The following is a 26966-nucleotide window of genomic DNA, read 5'->3' as shown; positions in this document are numbered from 1 at the left end:
CATTTGCACTGGAGACCCATTTGTTTAAATATTCCACTTCATATTTCTGCCCCCAACAAAGTGGTTGTGATTGATGCTGCAATTACCTCCTGCCCCTCCCATTATTGATCTAAGGCGTTTTTGGGATCGAGAGCTTGGCGGCTTTAAGCACATGGCAGAAAGCCATGAGGGAATTAAGTGAAAGCTAAGCTCATTTCATCTTTTGACATAGCACAGAAACACTCCTCTATCTTAAGTCGGCAGATGGGAGCAGTTTTGGCAAATTAGCAATCATGGAAAATTCATGTGTGGATTGGTGACAGAATGGAAAGCACATGAAAGATGCTGGTTTGAGAAAAGCTATAATCCCAGCTGCTAACCCAAAGCTTCTTTAGGTGGAAGAAAGATTTTAGTTTTTACCTGCAGGCAACTGATACTACAAATCTGAATCTGTGTACGAGGTGAAATTTGGAAAAATTTTATTGTTTTATGGAATATTTTATTCCATAACACTTTAAAGGTAATTTGTTTGGAAAAAAATGTCAGTTATGGGTTGTTTTTGGTTGTTTTTTAGGGATTTGGTTTACGGAGGTCCAAATTTACTGGTAGGTTTAGGGTTTACAATGAAATTCATCAGAATTTATCCCATTTTTCCTACATTATTTTAGATGCATACGGCAACTATGAAGCTAATAAATCATAAGTGTACAGGAAGGACTCTCTAGCAACTTCAATCCTTTGTAGGGGAGTAAATTACAAATTCCAAAAAGGAAAGGGTGAGATATTTAACCTTTACTTATCATCTACACGAGCAGCCACCACACATAAAGTACACAAAGTCACCACTTCACCTTTGGAGGAACTATCAGTCTGCCACTGAGCAATCATCAGCTGTCTCATAAAAGCCCAGACGTGGCTGAAATGGACAAGCTGTAGGCCAAGGTGATGAAAGCGGTGAACATCCATTTTTAGAGAGACAGCTCTGTCATACCTCACTTTGAAGTCCTCAGTGTGAAAGTTATTACGGTCTGTGAAGCCATAAAGTAATTACTTCTGCGGACACCTCCACATCAGAGGACAGGACGAAAGAAATGGACGAAGCAAATCAAATCAAATCACTTTTATTGTCACATCACATGCATTTCTGGATGTGTATACTAAATATTTTTCTACGTGTGTGTGTGTGTGTGTGTGTGTGTGTGTGTGTGTGTGTGTGTGTGTGTGTGTGTGTGTACACATATTTTACAAATTAAATAGAGTAAACAATAAATAATAATAAAGCACAGACCGTCTCTGAGCGAGGTCAAAAAACAGACAGACGGCACAAGGCAAAGTGTTTGTCATAAAAAACATTTTATCAGGTTAAAGTACAGGAACAAAGTACTTCATAACAATGTCGACTTTTTTTAAGTGGACACAAATCAAAAGGGCAGAAACCACCTTTCAACTGCAGCCCAGTCTCACAACTAAACGTGAAACAGAAAAATGTATCTACTTTTTGTGTTCATCGGCAGAAATTATCACATTTTCCAGTCGGTGAACACGAATGTGGAAGTAATGTATTTCAAAAGGAATTTTGAGTCACAAGGACATATTTCTATAGTGAAAGCAGGGAGACTTCACCATGGCAACAAACAAAGAAAAGCTTTAAAAAGCGTGGCAAATCTTGTCATGATCTTTTTCCAAACCTAACCCAGTAATTTTAATGCCTAACCAGTAATAATATTTCTAATAATATATTTTAAAATGATGTGTAAAAATCTTTGGCTTCAAACTTTGGCCTCTAGCATGATCAGTAACACGAATCGCTACAGCTCCAACCTCTCCAACTTCTAAATATAGACATTTTGTTTTCTCTTTTTTCCATTTATTTCATGTTCCAAAGATTAGCGATGAGTAGGGATGGATATCGAAAACCGGTTCTTGTTGAGAACCGGTTCCCACTGTTTCAATTCCTTGGAATTGTTTGCCATTTTTGCAAACGATTCCCTTATCGATTCCAGTCGCCCCGAATGACGTCACCACGTTGCGGAGCGTCATTTACCTGGCAGGAAACACGGCGGCTCAAACGCTCAAAAGTTTGATTATACTTTATGAGAACCGATGACAACAGGGCAACTTGCAAAGTAGATATTTCATTTAAGGGAGGAAACACTACGAATATGCAAAAGCATTTGCTCACAAAACACGCGTTTTTAATTCCGCTCCGGACTCGTGACTCTCAACCCAGCAGCAGCGGTAACGTTTGCACGTCCTCTCCCGTTAATGCGGCAGGTAAATAATCAACTAACAGTGCATATTATGTTAGCGCAATCTGCCTTATTACAAGACCTGCCATTACTGTACATGTAGGTGACCATGATGAGAGAGACAGACAGAGTCTGGCTGGCGCTCGCTGGTAGTTCTCGCTGCAGTCTACTGGTAGCGTCTCCTTTCAGGCCAGGATAGACTAATGTCACCGAGCAGTGTCTAAGTTTGTGGTCAAAGGCTTGCACCCATTTGCCACAGCAGATGCCCCGATTTTTGGTAAGTGAATGTGTTTAATTGTGGGCAGGGACATTACTGGATATTCTTGTGTAATTGCCACAGAACAATTTATGTTATACTTTGTTATTGCTACAGAAGAATGTTGCAGCTTTAAGGCAGGGATGACTCCTGGAGTTGCTTTCTCACTGCATATGCTTTATTTCACAATCAGATCGATTCGATAACAAAAACATACAGCAGCTCCTCTCCTACTCCTAGCCCTTCGCTGCGGTGGAAAAAAGAACGACTTCAATCCCCTTCAAGGAACATACGTACAAAATAGTTTTCCTGATACACCAATGGGGCGTTCAATGCCATCTTGTAAATATGAGTACTCTGGCAGAGTAACAGTTCAAATAAGATAAGATAGAACTTCATTAATCCCTCGGGTGGGTTCCTCTGAGAAATTCGACTTCCAAAAAAAGCACAGCAACGACCAAAGTTACAGTTACAGAACTTATATATATATATATATATATATATATATATATATATATATATATATATATATATATATATATATATATATATATATATATATATATATATATATATAAATACAGAGACAAATATAAATAAAATATACAAAGGGGATAAATAGAATAAATAGGAATAAAAAATAAAAATACAAGAACAAACACCAGAACAAACAAGCAAACAAAAAAAGAAGTGTGGGGTACCTTTGAACCAATGAACAAAGTATAACAATTTATACTTTTTAACATAACCCGACCCCGTCAATATGTGATATGTCTCACAAGAATATTTATTTTATTATTTTACATTTACAATTTTTTTTCCTGGGGACCCTGTGACACCCCATTGAAGAGCCGTAGGCTGTGGATCTCTTAAGATCTCACTGTTGGGTTTGTAAGGCCATGTTACTCCTAAATTTCTATCTTGTTCAAAAAGAAGATATAAAACAAAGCTCTGAGCTAATCGACCTTAGTGTCCTCCTTTTTAAAAAAAAAAAAAAAAAAAAGAATCGATAAGAGAATCGATAAAGAATCGAATCGTTAAACAGAATCGAAAATGGAATCGGAATCGTTAAAATCTTATCAATACCCATCTCTAGCGATGAGAGTCCAGGTTGTCTGCCATCCAATGCAATTCATTTATTTTAACAAAAATATACTTGGATCCTTGTCTATTACTTCTTACATTTTAATATTGAGGTATTTTCGAGGGGACTTTTATATATTTTAACACAGCTGAACTATGTTTCAAACAAAGCTCATAAATACAACACTTTTCACCTCTTACAAGTCCAAGCAATACTGAGCCTGAGACAAATGGAAACAATATAAGCACTGTGACAGTCAGACAGTGTCTTGTCTGTCTCTTTTTATTTCTAAAGCAGAAAGCAGTGCATAAAACAATAGGAAGAGCAGCTGAAACAACACTAGCAGTCACTTTCCGCTGTAAAAATGACATCATCTACAGCACAGAAATCAGCTGTATGTAATTAACCTTGACAGCAAATCAGACTAAACTGAACTTTTTACAGTTATCTGCTTTACAAGTGGAACGAAGGACCCTGTTAACAACAATCTTACAACCTCTAACATTCCATGAGAAACAAAAGCCACGACTCCAGCCAAAAGCAGGATAATGATTAAACCTTTCAGTTTTAAAGTCCTGCATGGACAGTTTGGATCAGCATGAGTCATCCTACTTTTTCACTCAATAAAAATGTTTACAAACTTAACCAAGATGTAATACCACATGTGAAAATTGTTTTTTGTCAGCTCACTTACACAAAGGGGAAAACTGACAACAGAAATCAAAGAGGCCAAAAAATGTCGCAACAATCAGAGTTTGGAACATTGGAAAGTGGTTGAAACAGTAACCTGAAAAAAACAACAGCTTTGATGCTGTGCATGCTAGGGCTGACCTCAACACCAGGAGCAACACCCTGATCACCCACAGTTTAAAATGACATGTTGCAACAGCACTTACCAGCCAGAGGGACATCGCAGTTCACTTTGAAGACACCTGGGCAGTAATTCCCTTTAACAGATCCGTAGCTTATTGAACACCGAGCTAGCTTTTCTGGGATTAACACAGCTCTGTTAGTCCCCCACAAAGTTGGATGCACATACCAAAAAAAAAAAAAGAGCCTGACAGTCTGGCCCTTATCCTGACATACTTCCTGAGCTGTATTGTTAGTGCAGGGAGAGGAAACACGCACCGTGGAAAGCCAGTGTCAAGAGATCATAACATGGAAAGTGAGAATACCAGGAGCTATTGTTTGTTCTGATATTTTTTTGCATTTCTTGTAATTTTGCCAAGGTCAGAGGTCAAGATAAAAACAGCCAGAGTTGCTCTCTAATAATCTGTTAGAATCTACAACTTTGACAGATGCTAGCACATTTCAAATCCAGCAAATTATAAAAACTAAAAATTTTACTTCAGAAAAAAAAAAGCTTAAAAATCATATAAAAAGTTCAATTTCTGATTTGTTACTTAAGACTCATCATTATTTTATTTTATTTTTTTTGGGGGGGGGGGGGGGGGGGGAGCAGTAAGTATAACTAACTTAAAGACAAGCTAGCAAAGAATCTCTACATTCCCACAGACAAAAACCTGTATGTCAAAGATGTAGTCACTATGACCTCACTGACTATAAACATGAGCATTTTTGTCACCATCACAAGAAAGTGAGAAACCAAGGACCTTATGGTTCGACAGTGGAGATATAAACCACAATATTTCTGAGTCTTACTGTATACCATGAAGTTATCTTGTATTTTACTCAAAATGGGACCATAAATTACAAAATTAACATCAAGCTGTAGCAACTAAAACTTGAAATCAGAGATAGCATCAGCAAATCAGGAAAACTATTACTGATTTCATTAATTAAAAAAGCAGTGGGGTCATTTTCTCATATATTTTCATACAGTTCAGACTTCTTTTGCAGCCAACAGTTGTCCCCTGTTGGCCATTAGAAAAAACATGCAGGTTCAAGGCACTTAAGCATTGGATGACAAACAAAAAGTTAATTGCATTATCTTCAACAGTAATACTCCCATTCAAAAAAAATCCAAATTTACGGCATGTTTTTGACTTTAACAACATTCTACTGAGGCTTCAAACCAGTATACTAAACTACTAAGACCATAAATCAAGACTTAAACTCAACAAGGCTTAATTTTTCAACCAGAGTTGTCACCCACTGCTGGCATTAGAAAGTCTGAAGATTTAAGGCACTTTATATGAAGCTTAAAACGTGTAGGTCAGAAAATTTAAGACATCAATAAACTTCACTAAACAGAAAAGCTCATTCAAGACGTCGGTGATACATTTACCTTAGAAACAGCTCTCCTACTGTTTGATACTTTTGTGCAAAGTCCGGCACTCTCGCTTTTAACTAAAAGCCAGCTTCACCCCCTTCACACAAATTCTAAAACACATCAACAATTAACCTAACATACTTTTCTCTGAGAACATGCAAAATCCACAGAGAAGGAGCGATAACAGGCGTAAGCATTGCTCCGCCATCTAACAGAGTTTGGAGAACACAGTTCTTATTTAGATTTAATGGGCTTAAAATCAGAGGTGAGCTCTGTGGGGCTAAATCTTTTTGAGATCTCCTTCTTCTTATAGATGGAGAGATTTTTGTGAATCTGGCAAGTTTGATGAATATAAGAATTTTTTAAAAGGGCTAACAGAGGAAAGTGCAAAGCTGAGAAGTGCAATTCTCTGTGGGTACTGTCTATAACATTATGCTGCCCTTTTTCCTTTTTTTCGTGTTACAGGAGGTAGGAAACTCTTCTAAACAGATAAATTAAAGCACTAATGTGCTGGCCGAGGTGAAGAGGTCGGCCCTTTGCGACAGAGTCTTTTCTTAAAGAACTAACTCCAAACTAAACAGCCTTCTCTTTTGTTTTTTTAAAACAGACCCTTAATGGAAACCACCTCAGGCCTGACAGATTCATTGCCACTTGTCCGTGAGTTAGGAGGGGACTCTTAGAAAGCAGAGTATGCAGACTGTGAGCAGCCCGAGTGGCATGGAACATTAACATCTCCCTCCAGTTTCCTTTTCTCTTCTCCACATGACTTTTACAAGCTTTTGAAGAAGGAAGGGAAATTTACTTTGCTGGGGGACCCAGAAAAAAAGAATGCCAGATTCATTCATTAAAGATGTAGACAGCCAAAAAGAAAAAAGAACTTGCTGGGTCTGCTGCAAATTCCTTCCACACTTAGTGGAAGGTACTTAACAATGTTTTAATTGCTTTTAAATGGTTTTGGAAGTGGGAACATCAAGGGTTGATCAAAGACACATCTAAAACACGAGTACCCATCAGCAAATTTTGCATGACGGTCTTCTTGCTCATCATAGATTGTCTGAACAAAATAAACATATAGTAATAATGTGGACTCCGGCTCATGTAGGTATTGTGGGTAATGAAAGGGCAGATAGGTTGGCTAAAGCAGCTGTTAAAAAAGTAGATATAGATGTACAGATACCATTGTTGAAAACTGAAGGGAAAAGTATAGTTTGGACAGAAAGTAAGAACTTCTGGCAAATGGCGTGGGATAATGAAACAAAAGGAAGACATTTATATAGTGTACAAAACACGATAGAAGTTAAAAAAAGTAGTGGATTAAATAGTAAGGAAGAGGTTATTGTAAGTATACGAACAGGAAGTGAAGTAAGAAGAAAAGTCAGGAGATGGTAGTAGTGCAACGTCTTTGGATGCAAGCTGTCGTTAAACATGAAAGAAGAAGAAGGACGCATCTAAAACCTGCAGGACACCGGCCCTCGAGCCCTGGGTTTGGACACCATTGCTATAAAGGATGGATCCAGCTCTGGTGATGTCGCCCACTGATTTCTGAGATCCAATTCTTAAGCCTCAACAAGAATGTTTCCACCACCTTGGTTGCAAAAAAGCTAACGAGGTGTACATCTTACCGAGGAAGGGTTGGTCTGTTAAATCGCATGCTCAAAAGACTTGGGATTGACAACAATTGTCCTCCTTTTTAAAACTTTTTTTTTTTTTTTTATTAAATTCAACATGACCCAAAACAAGTGACTGAGCCCATGAAATCAGCAGGAGAGTGTTTACATAGGACAGGTCAGAAAGCAGTTTTCCCCCAAAACACAGCTATCGCCATCTGGTGGCCTTCAGATAGAACATAACTTTTTAGGAACTTCGGCATTGGGTTTATTTTTTTCAACCCAGAAGCTACGTCCATTATTATACTGTCTTCTGGTTTCCCCCTTCATTTGTATTTTATATATATATTTATGTACTTGTTAACTTATCCATCTGAAGACCAGAGTTAGCAGAGTTAAAGGCATGGCCAGTATGACTGAAAGGTGTCACCACCACTGATTCAGGACACTGAGCTGGACTTCTTGACTGTTTGTGTGGATTGCTTTCAGCACTTTGGTCAGTGGTTGCTGGGTTTGAAGTGTTTTATAAATTAAGCTGGCTAGGCTGGGCTTGGCCTTGCATCCATATAGTTTGAGGAACTATGCATGCTTGATAATCAAAAGGCTAGCATTCATTTATAACCATTACACTTCACCCCCTCCTCCAAACAAATACCAGTGAGTGATTTCATGGTCCATCCTTCACATTCAAAAGGTTTTTCCTATAAACAGAACAAAGTAAAAATGAATGTGTTTGAAAAACATTTCCGAAAAGTCTCAAAGTCTGTTTTTGTGATGGTATTGAAAGAAAAAACAAAGTTGCACTTTGTTTTCGTAGACCATCAACTTCCCACATCTATATACCCACACATCTAGCTTAAACACAATTTTCATAACAGTGTAGCGGCAGTAAACAACTATAAACACAATGACTGACAGCTTAAAGCATGAGAATGTGTTTCTGTCTGTGCATGTTGTAGTAGATGGAGGGATCCTGTGTGTGTTGTAAACACAGTGAAGCTCTGAGCTTAAACCATATAGGATTCATTCTTCCTAAAGCCTTTCTAAACCCCCCCACCGCTGGATCAAAGCCTGTGTTGTGGGCTTGGTTTGTGACGCAGGGGGGTTACTTTTCTGGCCGGCTGTTATTGTCCCTGAAAGTGCTAAGCCATGAGTGAGGCCTGTGTGGTGAATGCTGCTGCCAAGAGGAGTGTCTGAAATGTTTGTAGTCCTCCCTGCCATGTGTGCTGCGGATAAGGCAGAAGGCCTGGCTTTAAATTGGACGTGCATGTTGCATAACCTCACATTTGTCATGTCTGATTAAACCACACGAACCCCACATAAAAGCCAGCTCTTGCTTTAATATAGATAACAAAATACAACACTGACTGCCCCCTGCTGGCCTATTTTCTCCACAGTCACCAAATGGATTAATTGTTTAAGGAAAGACAGAAGTTTCTGACTTCGTGGCGGAAATCATGAACATGTTGCTCTCTATGCAAATGTTAGGAAGCCACATGGTTAGAGGCTCAGACTGTAAACATAGCAATGCTGCTTCAAATAAACACTAAAAGACCATTTCTATTACTGTGCCCTATTTCACTTCCAAATATGACCGCAGAACAACAAAATATGAAGATGATAAAACAAAACAAAAATAAAACAAAAAAAAGAAATGACACCAGGCACCAACCTGAGACTTTTGGGTCAAATTCCAAACCTTTGTAAAGTTTCTGTTTCTGCATTTTTCAACATTTTCAACCAATAAGATGTTAACCTTCACTGTGAGTGCTTAAATTATTCTACACAATCAAAACTAAAAGTGTGTTAAACAGAACACAGTAACCACCGGTCACTAGGGGACAATGTGTATTCCCCGACTGGTTGGCTAGTTGTTGCTGAAGGAAATCTGTCAAAGAGGGTGCTGAACTAAAAACCTTTTTGTAATTGCTTTAATTGCTATTAGGCTGCCATAGTTCAACATAAAGGGCATGAAAGATGGTGCGTTTTCTGCAAACACTCACCACTTATACTCCGAGCTGTGGGGAATCTGGAGAAAGTGCAGCACCAACCAAAAACAGATAACGTTCAGCTTCAAAGTAAAAGCTCTGTCTTACCATTTCTACCAAAACATTTCAAAATGGGCAACTTTGTTTTGGGTTTGCGTTTCACAGCTTTAACTAGAAAAATTTGCATTTCCTGCGAAAATGCAGTGTGGATGCTTAAAGCTGAAGCTGTATGCAAAAAGTAGCTGAAAAAGCTGAAAAGTTGCAGAAATTGTAAAAACTTTGCAGAAGCAAAAGAAGTTTGCTAAAATGGAATAACTTAGCAGAACTGCAATATCTTAGAGGAAACATAATACTTGGCAGAAATACAATAGCATAGCAGAATTTAGCAGAAATATTGTAACTTACCAGAAACATGATAACTTCTCAAAAATACAAGAATTTAGGAGAAATAGTATAAGATAACAGAAAGAATATATTTAGCCAAAAATACTTAAACATTACAGAAACACTATGATTTAGAAAAATAGTACAACAGAGCAGAAATATTGTGATTTACCAGAGACACTGTGATGAACTATGAATATTGTAATTTTAAATTGAGACTATGTTTTAGCACAAATATTATAATTTGGCAGAAATACTATAATTTAGCAGAAATACTATATTAAGCACAAATCCTATAAAAAGCAGAAATGGTATGATAAAGCACAAATACTACATTTAGTAGAAATACTTTGTTTTAGCACAAATCCCATAAAAAGCAGAAATACTGTACTATGATTTAGTAGAAAAACTATAATTAATCAGAAATACTAAATTTAGCAGAAATACTATATTAAGCACAAATACTATGAAAAGCAGAAATAGTATGATTAAGCATAAATACTACATTTAGCAGAAATACTATATTAAGCACAAATCCTATAAAAGCAGAAATAGTATATTAAGCACAAATCTTATAAAATAGCAGAAATAGTATGATTTAGCACAATAGTAATAAGTTAAACAGAAAAATTGGAAAAGCAAAATGGACAGCTGAAAAAATGCTGAACATGCTGAGGGTCCCTCAAATATACTTGTTAAATGACAAAAATCTGCAAAAAAATTTATTACAGCCACACAATCACAAATATGTACACATGAGGAAACACACATGCACAGAGAGACCCACACACAAGATCCAATTCAGTCAACCAGTCTAAATATATTGAATTTAAATCTTAGAATGAGATCATCCCATTAAAAGCCTTTCTCTCTCTCTCTCTCTCTCTCTCTCTCTGTCACACACACACACACACACACACACACACACACACACACACACACACACACAGGGAGAGAGAAGTAAGTTTCTAGGTCAGCCTGGGAGCTGGTGAATTTGAATCCACCAATCAGAGAGGCTGTGCACTTTTCCCCACCAAAACAGGTGCATCTGTTTACACACGCAGCAGCACAGAGAGACACAGGATTTTTGCAGTCTATTTCTCATAGTGACGACTCCCCTCAAACAAATGACCGTAATTTCCTAACCGTAGGGGCTAGAACGGTCATTCTTACACCGTTTTGTTCAGAAGAGATGGGGGAATCTTCAAGTGTTGACAATTTAATATTAAAATATGAATTTTTAGAGATATATGACATGGATGACTTGTTGACTTAGAAGCCACGAATTCCCCAATATGCAAATTTGAATGCCTGAGACCACATATGTGATTGGCTGGCTGGGAAGCCGTGCAGGCCCTGATTTGTGGATTTGAATTCCTCAGCCCTCAGATATGATTGGCTGGCTTAGAAGCCACGAAGGCCCCAATATGCAAATTTGAATGCCTCAGGACACTTATTTGATTGGCTGGGAAACTGTGCAGGCCCTGATTTGAAAATTTGAATGTCTCAGTCCTCACAGAGGATTGGCTGCCTGGGGACCTGGCAGAAATATATAGAAATACTATTATTAAGCATAAATACTACATTTAGTAGAAATACTATGTTTTAGCACAAATATTATAAAAAGAAGAAAAACTATAATTTAGCAGAAATACTATATTAAGCACAAATCCTATAAAAAGCAGAAATACTATAATTTAGAACAAATAGTATAAAAAGCAGAAATACTATAATTTAGCAGAAATACTATATTAAGCACAAATCTTATAAAAAGCAGAAATACTATATTAAGCACAAATCCTATAAAAAGCAGAAATACTATGATTAAGCATAAATACTACATTTAGTAGAAATACTATATTAAGCACAAATCTTATAAAAAGCAGAAATACTATATTAAGCACAAATCCTATAAAAGCAGAAATAGTATATTAAGCACAAATCTTATAAAATAGCAGAAATAGTATGATTTAGCAGAATAGTAATAAGTTAAACAGAAAAATCGGAAAAGCAAAATGGACAGCTGAAAAAATGCTGAACATGCTGAGGTTCCCTCAAATATACTTGTTAAATGACAAAAATCTGCAAAAAAATTTATGACAGCCACACAATTATAAATATGTACACATGAGGAAACACACATGCACAGAGAGACCCACACACAAGATCCAATTCAGTCAACCAGTCTAAATATATTGAATTTGAATCTTACAATGAGATCATCCCATTAAAAGGCTCTCTCTCTCTCTCTCTCTCTCTCTCTCTGTCTCACACACACACGCACACACAAACACAAAGAGGGAGAGAGCTGCTGAATTTGAATCCACCAATCAGAGTGGCTGTGTACTTTTTCCCGCCAAAACAGGTGCTTCTGTTTACACACGCAGCACAGAGAGACACAGGATTATTGCAGTCTATTTCTCATAGTGAGGACTCCCCTCAAACAAATGACCATAATTTCCTAACTGTAGGGGCTAGAGCGGTCATTCTTACACCGTTTTGTTCAGAAGTGATTGGGGAATCTTCAAGTGTTGACAATTTATCATTAAAATATGAATTATTAGAGATATATGACATGGATGACTTATTGACTTAGAAGCCACGAATTCCCCAATATGCAAATTTGAATGCCTGAGGCCACATATATGATTGGCTGCCTGGGAAGCCGTGCAGGCCCTGATTTGTGGATTTGAATTCCTCAGCCCTCAGATATGATTGGCTGGCTTAGAAGCCATGAAGGCCGCAATATGCAAATTTGAATGCCTCAGGACACATATATGATTGGCTGGGAAACCGTGCAGGCCCTGATTTGTGGATTTGAATTCCTCAGCCCTCAGATATGATTGGCTGGCTTAGAAGCCATGAAGGCCCCAATATGCAAATTTGAATGCCTCAGGACACATATATGATTGGCTGGGAAACCGTGCAGGCCCTGATTTGAAAATTTGAATGTCTAAGTCCTCACAGAGGATTGGCTGCCTGGGGACCTGGCAGAAATATATAGAAATACTATGATTAAGCATAAATACTACATTTAGTAGAAATACTATGTTTTAGCACAAATACTATAAAAAGCAGAAATACTATAATTTAGCAGAAATACTATATTAAGCACAAATCCTATAAAAAGCAGAAATACTATATTAGGCACAAATCCCATAAAAAGCAGAAATAGTATGATTAAGCATAAATACTACATTTAGTAGAAATACTATGTTTTAGCACAAATAGTATAAAAAGCAGAAATACTGTAATTTAGCAGAAATACTATATTAGGCACAAATCTTATAAAATAGCAGAAATAGTATGATTTAGCACAATAGTAATAAGTTAAACAGAAAAATTGGAAAAGCAAAATGGACAGCTGAAAAAATGCTGAACATGCTGAGGGTCCCTCAAATATACTTGTTAAATGAAAAAATCAGCAAAAAAATGCACAGGGAGAGAGAAGTAAGTTTCTAGGTCAGCCTGGGAGCTGCTGAATTTGAATCCACCAATCAGAGAGCCTGTGTACTTTTTCCCGCCAAAACATGTGCCTCTTTTTACACACGCAGCACAGAGAGGCACAGGATTATTGCAGCCTATTTCTCATAGTGAGGACTCCCCTCAAACAAATGACCATAATTTCCTAACCGTAGGGGCTAGAGCGGTCATTCTTACACCGTTTTGTTCAGAAGAGATGGGGGAATCTTCCAGTGTTAACAATTTATCATTAAAATATGAATTATTAAAGATATTTGACTTGTAATGCACCATAACTGAGCAGAGCGAAGCAAAAACTGCCTTGACTTGCCCTCAAACAACGCTTTGTAACTCGAAATCTATTTGGAGTATCGATATCATTCTTTCACCGTAAGAGACAGCAGGCTTTGGTGAACAATCATGGAAATTTTCAGGTCTCTGTGGAAATCCAACAAAAAGTTATGACGAGAGAAAAAAGTGGTTCATTTCCAGGGTTTGAAATCTGAAGAAATCTGAGCGACGGACGAATTTCCTACCCTCAAACAAGTCCAACTCATTTCAGAACGGTAATAGGTGAGAAAGAAATTCTTGAATTGTGAGCGTCAGGAGTGTCTGAAGATATACGGGGACAAGCCTCATGTCTTAACTTTGCTTCGTTAAGGAGATATGACGATTCGAATATGCCTCTCATTACAGAAATCCAGCGGTGATTTTGAACAAGCTCTCCATTCACTTTATATGGAGAGTTTTCTGACATTGTGTTGGTCTGAGGAGATTTGCGAAAATTCTATAAATCCCACAACAATGATAGTGACATTTCCTGAAAGCCAGCAAAAATACCTACGTTTTGATGTATAATTTGTGGAAGTTGAGTGAAAATTGAGCAAGTAGCAAACAGTTGTTCGGACACGAAGAGAAGACTGAAAAAGCTTCAGTGTCACACTGGAAGCCAAGAGCATAGCAACCATAACAACGCATGTATTTTGTGAAAAATCACAATTTTGCAACTCAAAACTTTAAGAGGCATAAAAGTAAAACAGTAAAAGATTTGAAAAAGCTGAATCATACATGAATAGCCCAATAATTTGTGAACATTTTAAAGTTTAAATGGTTGTTCTAGGTGAAAGTATGAGGAAGTAGTTAAGTTTCAAAAACAAGCAAAATTTAGCAGAATTTTGGAAGATTTCCATTCATTTCAATGGGACAAATTAAAGGAAAAAAGTGGAATATTTTAAAAAGTATAATAGTTAAAAATAGCAAAAGTCATAGCAGGAAAGAGCAAAAATAGCAGAATAGTTTAAAATTTGAACGGTGAAAATCGGCTGAAAATTGTGGAAGTAGTTTAACGGCGAAAAGTGTACGGAAACACCCGGAATAATAATAATAAAGAACTAGAAAAAATTGCATTTCCTGCGAAAATGCTGTGTGGATGCCTTACGCTGAAGATTTCTGCTGAAAAAAGCAGAAAAAGTTGAAAAAACAAAAAACATTGCCCTGAGCGAGATTCGAACCTGGCCTTTCTGATCTATAGGCGGCGTCTCACCTTACTGGACCAAACTGATTCTTACAAAGAAGAGGTGGAGAGACTGACAATTCTGGTGAAATTAGCAGAAGCTGCTTAGTATTGTGCTAATAAGAGGTGAAAAGGCTAAACATTTAGCAGAAAAGAGGTGAATCAGAAGAAGTTCTGCTGAAAAGAGGTAAAGAAGCAAAAAGATGAGTTGAAAAGAGGTGTAGAAGTGCTTGCTGAAGATGGCTGTATGTGTAATGACACACTGGAGAGTGTCAAGAAAGCAGAGCGCATGCAAGCAGGGAACATGTGTAGCAACTGTCACAGGTAGGATTCGAAACTCTGCCCCCGGGTCTCACGGCAGCTGCCCTACCCTCTGAGCCAAATGAGTTCTGGTCTCAAGCAAATATATGATGAGAGAGAAAATGTGCACTGTGGAGCAGAAGCTCAAATTAGCAGAAAAGAGGTGAAGAGGAAGAACTTTGTTGTGAAATGAGGTAAAGAAACTGAAATTTGTGCTTAAAACAAGTGAAAAAGCTGAACTCTGAAATCCTGCTAAAACAGTAGTAGAGGCTGATATTTTTCAGCTACTCACTGAGCCAAACTGGTTCTCACGTAACTGAAAAAAGGTGGAAAAGCTTAAAATTCTAATGAAAACAGCAGAAGAGGCTAAGTGCACTGTGGAGCAGGAGCTCTAATTAGCAGAAAAGAGGTGAAGAGGAATAATTTCTGCTGAAAAGAGGTAAAGAAGCAAAAAGCCGAGTTGAAAAGAAGTGTAGAAGCAGAAGTGCTTGCTGAAGATGGCTGTATGTGTAATGACACACTGGAGAGTGTCAAGAAAGCAGAGCGCATGCAAGCAGTGAACATGTGTAGCAGCTGTCACAGGTAGGATTCGAACCTCTGCCACCGGGTCTCACGACAGATGCCCTACCCTCTGAGCCAAATGAGTTCTGGTCACAAGCAAAGATATGATGAGAGGGAAAATGTGCACTGTGGAGCAGCAGCTCAAATTAGCAGAAAAGAGGTGAAGAGGAAGAACTTTGTTGTGAAATGAGGTAAAGAAACTGAAATTTGTGCTTAAAACAAGTGAAAAAGCTGAACTCTGAAATCCTGCTAAAACAGCAGAAGAGGCTGATATTTTTCAGCTACTCATTGAGCCAAACTGGTTCTCACGTAACTGAAAAAAGGTGGAAAAGCTTAAAATTCTAATGAAAACAGCAGAAGAGGCTGAGTGCACTGTGGAACAGAAGCTCAAATTAGCAGAAAAGAGGTGAAAACAGCAGAAGAGGGTGAGATTTGTGCTGATAAGAGGTGAAACTGCGGAACCAATCAGAGGTACTGCTTCTGTCTGCTTCATCAGGCTGTGTACTTGTATGTATTTCTGCCATAGACTGTTAACCAGAATCTGAGGTCCATATTAGAAAAGCTGCTAAAATCATTAAACTTTGCAGAATTGTAATAAATTATCAATATGAATTACCGGTCTGTGATAGTGTATAAATTTGTAGTTAAAAAAAAAACATGTGGGCCAAGGTGGAATCGAACCCACGACCTCTGGTCTGAAGAGCGGTGTCATTACCAATCGCGCCACCTCTAAGGGGGCGGGCGCTTTGAAAAAAAGGGTGATGAGGAGTCAGAATTAGATCGCGGTGAGACGCGAAAAACGCCGTTTTTTGGAGTTACAAAACGTCGTGTAACTCAAAAACTAGGTGGGATAGAAGCATAATTCTTGCACTGGGTGAATCAGCGGACTTTGGTGTACTTTGACTGCGATTTACATAGCTCTTTGTATCTCCGTCGCGGAGATATGACGAGAGAAGAAACGGCTTCATTTTCGGAATTTGAAAAATGAGAGGAGGACAGATTTCCACCCCTCAAACAAGTCTAACTCATCTCAGAACGGTAATAGGTGAGAAAATAATTCTTGAATTGTGAGTGTCAGGAGTGTCTGAAGATATACAGGGACAAGCCTCATGTCTTAACTTTGCTTCGTTAAGGAGATATGACGATTTGAAAATGCCTTCAGTTTCAGTATTTCAGCTCTGAGTTTCACAACCTCCCCATAGACTTTGAATGGGGAGTTTTTAGACCATGTGTCACTTCGAGGCAAATTGTGAAAAAAACGTAACTCTCACAATAATTATAGTGACACTGTCTTAAAGCCAGCAAAAATACCTACGTTTTGATGTATAATTTGTGGAAGTTGAGTGGAAATTGAGCGAGTAGCAAGGAGTTGTTCAGACATGAAGAGAAAATTCAGAACGGACGAGTGTGCAGTGGGAGTTAATTGCATAGCAACCATAGCAACACATGTATTTTCTGAAAAATCACAAAGTTGTAACTGAAAACTTAAAGAGTCATTACATGAAAACGGTAACAGATATGAAAAAGCTGAATCACACAGGAATAGCCCAATCATCTGAGAACGTTTTAAAGTTTGAATGGAGTTTCTAGGTGAAAGTATGAGGAAGTAGTTAAGTTTCAAAGACAAGCAAGTTTTAGCAGAATTGTAGAAGTTTCCCATTCATTTCAATGGGACAAATTAAAGGAAAAAAGTGTAATATTTTAAAAAGTATAATAGTAATAAGTACCAAAAGATATAGCAGTCGAAAGCAGAAATAGCAGAACAGTTTAGAGTTTGAATGGTAAAAATCGGCTGAAAACTGAGGGAGTAGTTAAGCGGCAAAGAAACGGAGCAACTAGAATAATAAAGGATAAAGAATAAAGAGAAACAGGATCTCAATAGTGTGGATGCCTACGGCATCCACCCAATAAAGAGAAACAGGAACTCTATAGTGTGGATGCTTAAAGCATCCACACAATTACGCTGCTCAAGCAGCTTGCAAGCGATTGCAGAGATCCTGACATCTTCGAAGGTTGATAATCACAACAACCTTCTAGCAAGGAAAGCATTCACATAGACGTTCTCAATGCAGCACGATATACACCTGTATGCAACCAACTTCTCCTACCGACAGCCAACATCCATTCACCAGCCAGTCATGGATTACACACTTTTCCCTAGTGAGAGGTCAGGTGGTCACTGACTCGTTTCTAGTCCTGTGTGACTCCACTTCTGGACACCATTTACACCATCACCAGTTTTTCAGTCAAAATAGACAAACATTTAAAAACAAATTCTCTCAAACGTGCAGTCATTTTTTTTTTTTTACTTTATTTAATAGAAAAATAGATTACTCTGCAATCGGTCACAGTAATACTACAGCAACTACCTCTGCCTTCACAGAAGTGGATGTCAAAGATGTTACCAGGTACACGAAGACACCAAACGCAGCAGGTATACTGGGGACTTAAGAAAACAGAACTGTTGACTGACAGCTAGCGGTGAAATTTTACACACTGCAATTTTATACTCCATCTATAAAGAAATGACACTATAATAACAATATATTATTCCTTAGAGTTCCAGTTTAAATTCAGATCTTATTTTCATTGACGCCATTTGTTTCCCTTGCACGTGCTGTCACACTTCCAGAAAGTCATAAATGCAAGTGTTTGCAGCCTCCACCCTTTAGCCTTAAGATTTATACACTGATGACACTGAAAAATAGATTTCAGTTACTGCACTGTATAAAAATGAGGCTAAGATTACCAGCAGACCTTATAGAAGTAAAAAAAAAGTTTGTGTGTATTTGTCTGTGTGTGGTGGTTGTGGCAAGGACACCCTGCCTGTCAGCCTTAGATGTGATACACCCTCTGAACATGGAGCTGCATTTCTTCGCAGCACCCACTGTAACCCATGGCGATGGCGAGCCTGCCCAGCAGCCAGGCATTATGCAAATGTAAATCACGCTTGACTGGCCACAAGACTGTGTGTGTGTCCATCGCATGGCTTCACATTTCACCCAAACTTTATTGGTGCCAGTGGTCTTTTTGTCTGCTTTAATTGAATTAACTTCTCAGAAACAGACCTTTGCAGGAGAGCGATGGGACGTAGCATAGCCATCAACCCAGCACGGGAGCTTTTAACTGTGTTTATACTGGAATCATTTAATTCTTCTGAAGGAAAGGGGGGGGGGGGGGGGGGGGGTGTCTCATTTACTTCATTTTATAACTTGATAATTCTTATTTTTAAGAGCTACATGACACATTTGTCACAGTCACAAAGCAAATGCATCGTCAGCACCATCAGACTCACTCCCTTTGCTTGGAAAGAAAAAAAGAAAAAAAAAAAAAAGTAATTTAAGCTCCTGAAAAAATTTTTCCTCAATCAGCGTGCTGGCTTTAGAAATGCATTCCTGCATGAACAAACTATTTTCTGCCAAAGTCAGAAGAATTTCTTGTTGTTTCACAGGACATTTTTGTCTCTGCTCCTCTCACTGGTTTACAGTGGGTGGGGCTCGCTTAGCCTAACTGTCGTCACATGTTCCTGCGCATCAATCAACATTTAGCAACATAAAATAAATCAAATCTGACTAAACCACAGCCACATAAATTAGCCTTGTTTTTAGGTTAATAGACGTAGAGGAATGTCACAAATTGAATGCCAAAAAAATAAAAAATAAAATACAATCAACACACCATAAGTAACACTTAAATTTATGGTAATTATTCCTCAATTTGAAGCTATGGGCATTTTTGTGTAATTACGTGAGTAAGTCTCAGTTTAAGGTACAAAAACAGTCAATGGTAATGTCCCCATCTGCTGGTTAAAAAGCACAGCATCATTAAACCCACATCGAGGAGACCTGAGCTCCACTTTGAAGGGTCTGAAAATCTTCAGATAAAATGCATCACTCTGCTGTTGTTTTGACTACAAGGCGCTGTCTGAAAGAAGGAATGCGTTCATCCTTTCTTCTTTCACTTCGACTGCGGACAAAGTGTCGTGGTGTCCCACCCAGATGCCAAGCAAACAGCGTCACATGGTTTCCTCTGGCAGATAAAAGGGTTGTGGAAGTCCAAATGTTTGGCCAGTGTCTAAGATAATGTAGCGCAAACAGGTTTCTGCCATCTCTATGTGTTTGATTTATGCAGACTCGCAGGCGTGAATGGACTTGAATTCTGCAGGGTGATCTACGGTGGCATTTCAGTTAGATGTGCATCAGACAGCATATAACGCTGGCTCTGACTCAAATGGATATAAAGAGCCCAAAAGTTTCCCCACTGCACAGAAAAGTCATTTTGTGTCAAAAGAAACGCATTTATTCAAAGAGTCAACAGGGAAGTTCAGGAAGAAAGGCCTGTTCTGCTTTTCAGGCTGCTCATTAACTGGCAGAGCATGCTGCTGCTGTCGGGAGTTTCTTTATCCAGATCTGTTCAGGTCAAACACATTGTGAATTCAGCCAAACAACACCAGGGACTGTTGAGATTTAGGCTCACAGCCCTCGGGTCACTCTTGTTATTCATCTTCACATTAATTTCATCACTCCTGGGAGGCAGGAATAGCCAAAAATGTTTCTTTATAACTCACAGAACGTACATTTTCATGTTAATGTAGCCTGGCATGCAACAGTGATTTAATAAGCTAGAAAATCTACTTTAAAAAAAAAAAAAAAAAAAACCTGCTAGAACCTGCTTTTCCAAAAATTAAAATTCACAGTTAAGAAATAAAAATGGCATCTCTGTTTCTGCAGAAATTTCACTTCTTGTCAAAGGAACTACTGACTTCAGTCAGGATCATCCATCTGTTTTCTGGAGCCTATCCCAGCTTTCATATGGAGAGAGGCGGGGTCTCTCCCTGTGATTGACAGGTCGCTGCCACAGATTACAACACACACTCATATTTACACCTACATCTCATTTAAAATCACCAGTTAACCAAACATGCACGTCCATGGACTGTGGAAGAACACCACAGTACCCGAGGAGAGCATGCAAACTACACACAAAGGCTTCAGCTGATGATCAGATTCAAACCCTCAAACCCAGACGTCTTTGCTGTGATGGAGCAGTAACGCCGGCACATCACCTCAATGATTAGTACTCAATTTCCAGTACTTGATGGTTTAATTTTAGTGGTATGGCTCTGTTGTGCGTCTCAAACAGTCTCACTGAACAGAGCAGGATTCAGTGACAACAGACTCTACAGTGAAGCAATGAATGTGCATAAATGTTGGACACAGCCATTGAGATATCAAACACTGATTAAGTCCTACTGTGAAGCTTGGGCCGTTTGGCCACCTTGATGTTTTAAAACCACACATGACAAACGAGAGGTGGATAAAAAATATGCTTGCTTAATCCTTTTACTATAATTTACAAGCTGAACATCAAGTTTGCATTTTTGTGTTTGTTTTGTAGAAAGAATGCAGGTTTCAGGGGAGTTTGGGTTCCAAAGCAGCTTGCAGAGGAAGACATCATGTGAACCATCAACTAATGTAGGCTTTCTCTGAAATGCCTGATCTTGACTTATTGCACTCTGTTGTATTATTTCATGGATGAATGAATAGTAGAAAGTTTAAGCATGTGTCACAGGAAACTGCCTTTAAGAATTAAACACAATTACCTGATTTAGAAATCAATTTTCAACTGTCTTTTCTTTTCTTTTTCAAAGGTGTGACTGCGTACCCTGGGCCTCAGTTTTGGCAGCTCACCTCTTTTACTCCATAAAAGACCCTGACATGCTGAGAGCTAATCCCAGAGTCTAAATTTAAGAATGCACATGTGTTAAAGGCTTGGCTACGGTGGAGCTTAGCAGTAATATAAGACAATAGCACAAAAGGGATCTCAGGAATGTGCCACAAAAGTGAAAGTGCAGAGAGAGGAATGCTATGCAGTGAGGCGATAAGTAACAGTGTCGCGGTGGAGGGAGCTGCTCGCTGATAATGCAGCCATTAAGGCAACTTGTTCAGCTTCATCTAAAACCATTAAAGGCACTTTATCTAACATTAGACTGTTAAATTCATTATTGTTATCTGAGAAAAGAGGAGGCAAAGATTTCTCTGAAAGATGGCGTGCAGAAAGTTAACAGATTTAGTTTGTCTTTTGAACCCAAAAAATGTGATGCAATGTCACTTTGCTGCAACAATTAATTAGCATTTACGGTACAACTGCAACTGCAGACATACATCAGTCAAAATAAAGCACATTTAATGGCAGAATAACAGTTCAGGGCAGTATAGTGCGAGTATAAGATTAGTACAACTCTGTTCTTATGTAACTATGAGTCATTCTCATTATCCCATGTCAACAAGTACGATATTACTTGCATACCCAGAGTAATATTAGCCTCCAGTCAGAGTTGATACACAGACCTAACACTACAACACAATAAGGTGGAGGTATTCAGGCTATTTTCAGATTCATGCCACAAAGCTGCCAAGGCAGATAGGCACGCAGGAGGCAAACAAGCAGCAGATTATGTTCTGAGAACTCCTGTGACTATCGTGATGTAAAATGAAGTGGGATTAAAGGGTAAAACCCCTCAATTTAGGTAATCCAATATGTCATTCTTTCAGTCTGGGAAAGTCCATGAAGAATCAACGAAACCAGACCTGCATTAAAGCCAAATGCTTTTAGGCTTTTACAGCCATATGTATTCTTTTCCTCCTTTGCTTTGATGCGTGGGATGAAGCACAGTTGTCTTTGTCCCATACAAATAAAAACAAGATGAATCAGGAGGCAATGCACAAAGAAACGAAACTTAGCCAATAATAATAATAATAAATATTTCAGTTACTAAAACGTCCAATTAAATACATACTGTTTTCATACTTAATTAAAAATAAAGGAAATCTGAGTCTAATATCCATAATGCCTTTCAAGGGTGTTGCTTGAGTGGCACTGAACAGTTCTAAAGAGTTTCAGAGTGAGAGATGGAGGATAAAAGAGTGTCCTTCTTCTATGCTATGTCCTAAATGCATTAGAAACTTCATCCAGTGCATAAATGAGGCTTCAGCAGTCTGGGCTCAGTCAAACAGACCAAGGATTCTGAGATTTGTCCATTATCTCATCGCTTTCCTTTTTGAAATGTAAGTTTTCTTCTTAGATAAACGTTTTCTTTCATATGTTTTTAAAGGTTAGCAAGAGTAGCAAGTTTTACAACAGCGCTGTTTAGGATGATATGACGGGGTTATTCAACATGCTGTCAGATATCGCCAGCATCACAGGGGTAAGCATAAGATGTTACAGTTAAAGGTTTTATACTCTGCAGTTGCATCGCTTGACTTTCATACACGGAGTAAGTTTACGGACAAAAGTATCGGGATGCACAGTCACTTAATCTTTGAGTTGTTTGGGAATCAGAGGAACTCACCCATGTATAAGTTACAGAGCGTGTTCAAGTCCTGCGGTGCATAGAGCATAAAAGTCGCCAATGCTCTGCTGACTCAGTAACTGCAGACCTCATCTGGCATTAACATCAGCACAGAAACTGTGTGCCGGGAGCTTCATGGCATGGGTTTCCATGGCCAAGCAGCTCCTGTAGGTGTAATCTGTAGGTGCCCAGTACTTTTGTCTTTACAGTGCATGTTTAATTACCAATTATTTCGTACTTTAGCTTTTACTTGTTGGTTAGGTTAGGCACTAAAAACAGCTCTTTTGGAAATAAAATATTCTGACTTGTGACAGGGGATCTTCTGCAGCCACATGTGAAGACTGGGAAGCGAGCAATCTGTGTTACCGCTACAACATGGCACAGACAAGTTGTGCTTAATGGCTGGAAACAAAACTGCCGTATCCAACCACCTGCAAATGCAAACAGGCTGGTTTATCATCATGTCAAATAATCAGCTATTGATCAGAATAACTTTGATTATGTTTTTTTGCATAATCGAGCAGCCTTATAAGACACCAATGCCCAAAATCTCTAGTCCCAGTGCCATTTACAGCCCTGCCTGCAGTAGACAAATGCAGCTGGAATCATGACAAGGATAGCGAACTAAAAGCATAAAAAAAGTCTGCAGACACATTCCAATCATCTAGATATCATTTTAATCATCCCACACGTGTGAATCTAAATAGAATCACTATATTTTCAGCTTTAGTGTGAACACGGGCCTTGGAGCCACCCTAAATAAACTCCCGGCCGGCCCATGTGACATAAATGCGCGGCATGTCGTCGTGGTCGTGTAGGGTTTCAGGCGCGTGTAACAAATGTGCAGCATCGCGTCCAAGAGTGTGATTTAATTAAAGATTCCTTTGCCCTGTGCACGGGGTGGGACACGCCTGCTCTCATTAACAGGGATCAGGACAGGAACGTGAAACATGCAACTTTTTTCTCTTGTTTTTTTTTTTTTTTTTTTCTCTCCTTTTAAATGGCGGGCCTCTGAGTTTCTGCTCGCATTTTACTAATAATAACTGCACAAGCTTTCACGACAGAACAAACTACCGTTGTCCCCTGTTGTTACATTAAGGGCCCTGAAAGCCACCATACATGTAAAAAAACAGACAAAAACAAACAAACAAAACAAAAAAACAACGCTTTTTTAGTTACAGGAATATGGATAAAGACACAGCTTGATGCGTCAGTGTGAGGAAGTTACAGGACTGGTGTCCAATTACAGAGTTACATACTTTCTATACAAACACTTTTTATATTTATTGGACACTTTATGGTGACGTTTCATCATACCAATTGTGCCTTCTTATTTGTTTTGTTTTTTTACAGTCTAGAAACCACATTCCAGAGCAAATACCTATGATATTCCTCCTAAGAGGGATGTGTAAGTGAGGAAATCTATCCCTTAAAAAAAAAAAAAAAAGGGGGGGGGGGAAAGAGAAATGAAAACAGTAAAGGCAAACTGGCAACAAAGATCTGCCTCAGCTTGTTACAAACATTAGTGCAAAATGGAGAGATGAAAAAAATCTGGGGTCTTTCTTCCTGTGTGTATTCAGAGTAAATGCAGCATGTCAAGGGGGGGTTATTACGCCCCCAAAGAAAAACATTCTCCTGATGATGAAAACATGATTGGGCGACCTGGGCAGCCCAGCCTAACTTTTGCTCCACTGTCACAGTAATTACCCTTGGAGCCCTGTGGCATCAGACCTTGGCGAAAAGACCCCGGGAAAAGAGAGGAGGCACAAATATCAACAAAAGACACATTTTGAGGCAAAAAGGATGCGACCTGGGAGAGCCGAGCTGCCTGTCCATCACTCGGAAGCGTTGTGAATGGCTACAAAAGCCCCCAGAGCGACACTTTGTGGGATTTCGACGTTGCCAAGAGCGAATGCCACATCGCCTTGCCAAGTTTTAGGAGCGAAGACAAGAAAATTCACCCCCCTCAAACACACACACACATAAAAAAATATCAACAAAACTGGAGCATAAAAAGGCCACATTCACAGCTACACAAAGCCATCGAAGCTGGATGGTATAAGACCAAACAGTGTGTATTATGTAGCACTGCTGCAACAAGGTCCGAGGCCGAGGTGCAAGTAAGATCTCAGCTTTACGTTCTAAGAAAAGAAGCAAACAACTGGGACTCTGGAGGGAAAATTTAGCTGCTCTCTGCTTTAATCTATTATTTCGACTGTCATTCTATCCACTGTGCTTTGCCAAGTGAATTAAAGACACTTTAAGAAGCTCATTTTGTATCCCTTTATCTTCTCGTTCCAGAGGCTTTGTGGCAAACGTCATGCATCGCTGCATCAGTAATGTCCTGAAAGGCTATTTGGAAAAGAAATATCCGCTCATCGGATTCACACATCCTCTGCCTGCAAGGCTTTGAAAGTAGAAAGCTGTTTGACTCCCAAAAGAAAGAAAAGGCCAAAAGTCGGATAATTACACGCCTGCTGTTGACATAAAAACTTTTTGATGTGCGTGCATTAATACTACATTTGATATTTAACGGCAAATAGTTATGATTCGCTATTATTAAAGCAAATCTTTCCTTCTGCTTCATATCTGAACAAAAAGTTTATGTAAGATGGATATACAACTCAATTTTGTAAATTATGAGTGTCAAACATAAGGCCCGGGGACCAGAATCAGCCTAGAAAAGACTCCAATCTGGCCCACTGGACAGCTTTGAAAACATGAAGGTGGGCATAAATTTTTGGGATGGATGACCATCATGTATGTCTGACTGTAAGCCAGTGTGTCTCATTCATGCACACAGGCAAATAGTCACGTGCACACTCACAGCCACATCCTAACATTCATCAACTCTAAACGTTCATAACAACGGACCTAATCAGACGTTTATCTTAAAGAACCTAACAAAGGCAAAATGGCTAAAGCTACAGCTATCATACCAGAGCCAGATACAAATCAGCAGCCAGTTATAAGAATAATCATAGAGATGAGTGAAAAAGAGAGAAGGGTTGATATCTTGTTATTGTAGTAACGAGAACATACCCGTCTAGCGAACCTGTTTTGTTATACAACAACAACAACAATCTTTATTTATAGAGCACATTTAAAAGCCTTGGGCATACCAAAGTGCTTTACATAAAACAATAAAAGGTTCAAACATTGATAACGGATAAATAAAAATAACGAGTTATGTTCATAGATAGAAGCTACCAATAAGAATGACTACAGCACATGGGTAATAGCAAGATAAAAGCTGTACCACCATAATAAAAGACACCAATAGAAAGATAGGAGGGAATTAATACAAGAGGTCAATAGGTCACAGCAACCAAACAAACAAACAAACAAACCAGCAATTAAAAGGTGGAGAAGGCAAGTTTAAAAAGATATGTTTTAAGCTGTGATTTAAAAGAATGAATAGAATCAGATGCCCGGATGCCAATCGGGAGATTGTTCCACAGCACAGGTGATATTGACAGTTTTGCATTATGAATTTGTTGCCAGGGACAGATCATCAACTCGAAGAACTCCTGACTCATGGTATTCGTTGCAAAGTTTATTGGGTTGTTGATAAAGATGCAAAGAGACAGAGTCATTAAAAGTGCCTCATTTGAGGGGAACAGATTCACTATATCAAGATTCGCAATATGAGATGAGATAGCCTTATTTAGTCCCAGAGACGGGAATTTCACATATCAGGATAAACTTACTGCCTTTGTCATCTTCTGATCTAAATCCTTTGCATAACAACTTGAAGTCGAAGACAATAAATCATTCAGTCCAGATTGTCACATGCTCCATTGAAAGCTTGCAGCATCAGAATAAAATGTCTGCAAGAGGTTAAATTCCTGTGTGTGCAGGCATTAAAAAGGGAAAATGATGGGGGTTAACTTTTGCTGAGGCATCACGCCCTTTTCCCGGTCAAGTACACAGTGGGCACCTCTCCACAGAGGAACACACAGAGAGGGTCTTGTTCTGTAGCCCATGTGCAGGTCAGTG

At 38.7% G+C, this 26966-nt stretch overlaps 1 protein-coding gene and 1 long non-coding RNA gene across 11 annotated transcripts in view; one reads left to right on the top strand and one right to left on the bottom strand.

Annotated features, from left to right (window-relative positions):
- The window catches only part of tns1b (tensin 1b), a 203217-nt gene that overhangs the window by 167749 nt on the left and 8502 nt on the right, over positions 1-26966 (bottom strand). The window lies entirely within an intron of this gene.
- Positions 1911-25193, top strand: LOC146651544 (uncharacterized). Of its 2 annotated transcripts, XR_014907972.1 has the most exons (5): positions 1911-2253; positions 2332-2505; positions 20347-20463; positions 21014-21090; positions 21267-25193. It is a non-coding gene; the product is annotated as an uncharacterized LOC146651544 (long non-coding RNA). The 2 variants fall into 2 exon arrangements; XR_014907971.1 differs by lacking the exon at positions 21267-25193 and having other exon boundaries at positions 21014-21218.

Source organism: Rhamphochromis longiceps, linkage group LG16 (assembly GCF_057381845.1).
Source record: "Rhamphochromis longiceps isolate RC_006_pf linkage group LG16, R_longiceps_female_GT1.1, whole genome shotgun sequence".
Taxonomy (NCBI): Eukaryota; Metazoa; Chordata; class Actinopteri; order Cichliformes; family Cichlidae; genus Rhamphochromis; species Rhamphochromis longiceps.
The sequence above is the reverse complement of the archived record's forward strand: the minus strand, read 5'-3'. Positions and strand labels throughout refer to the sequence as shown.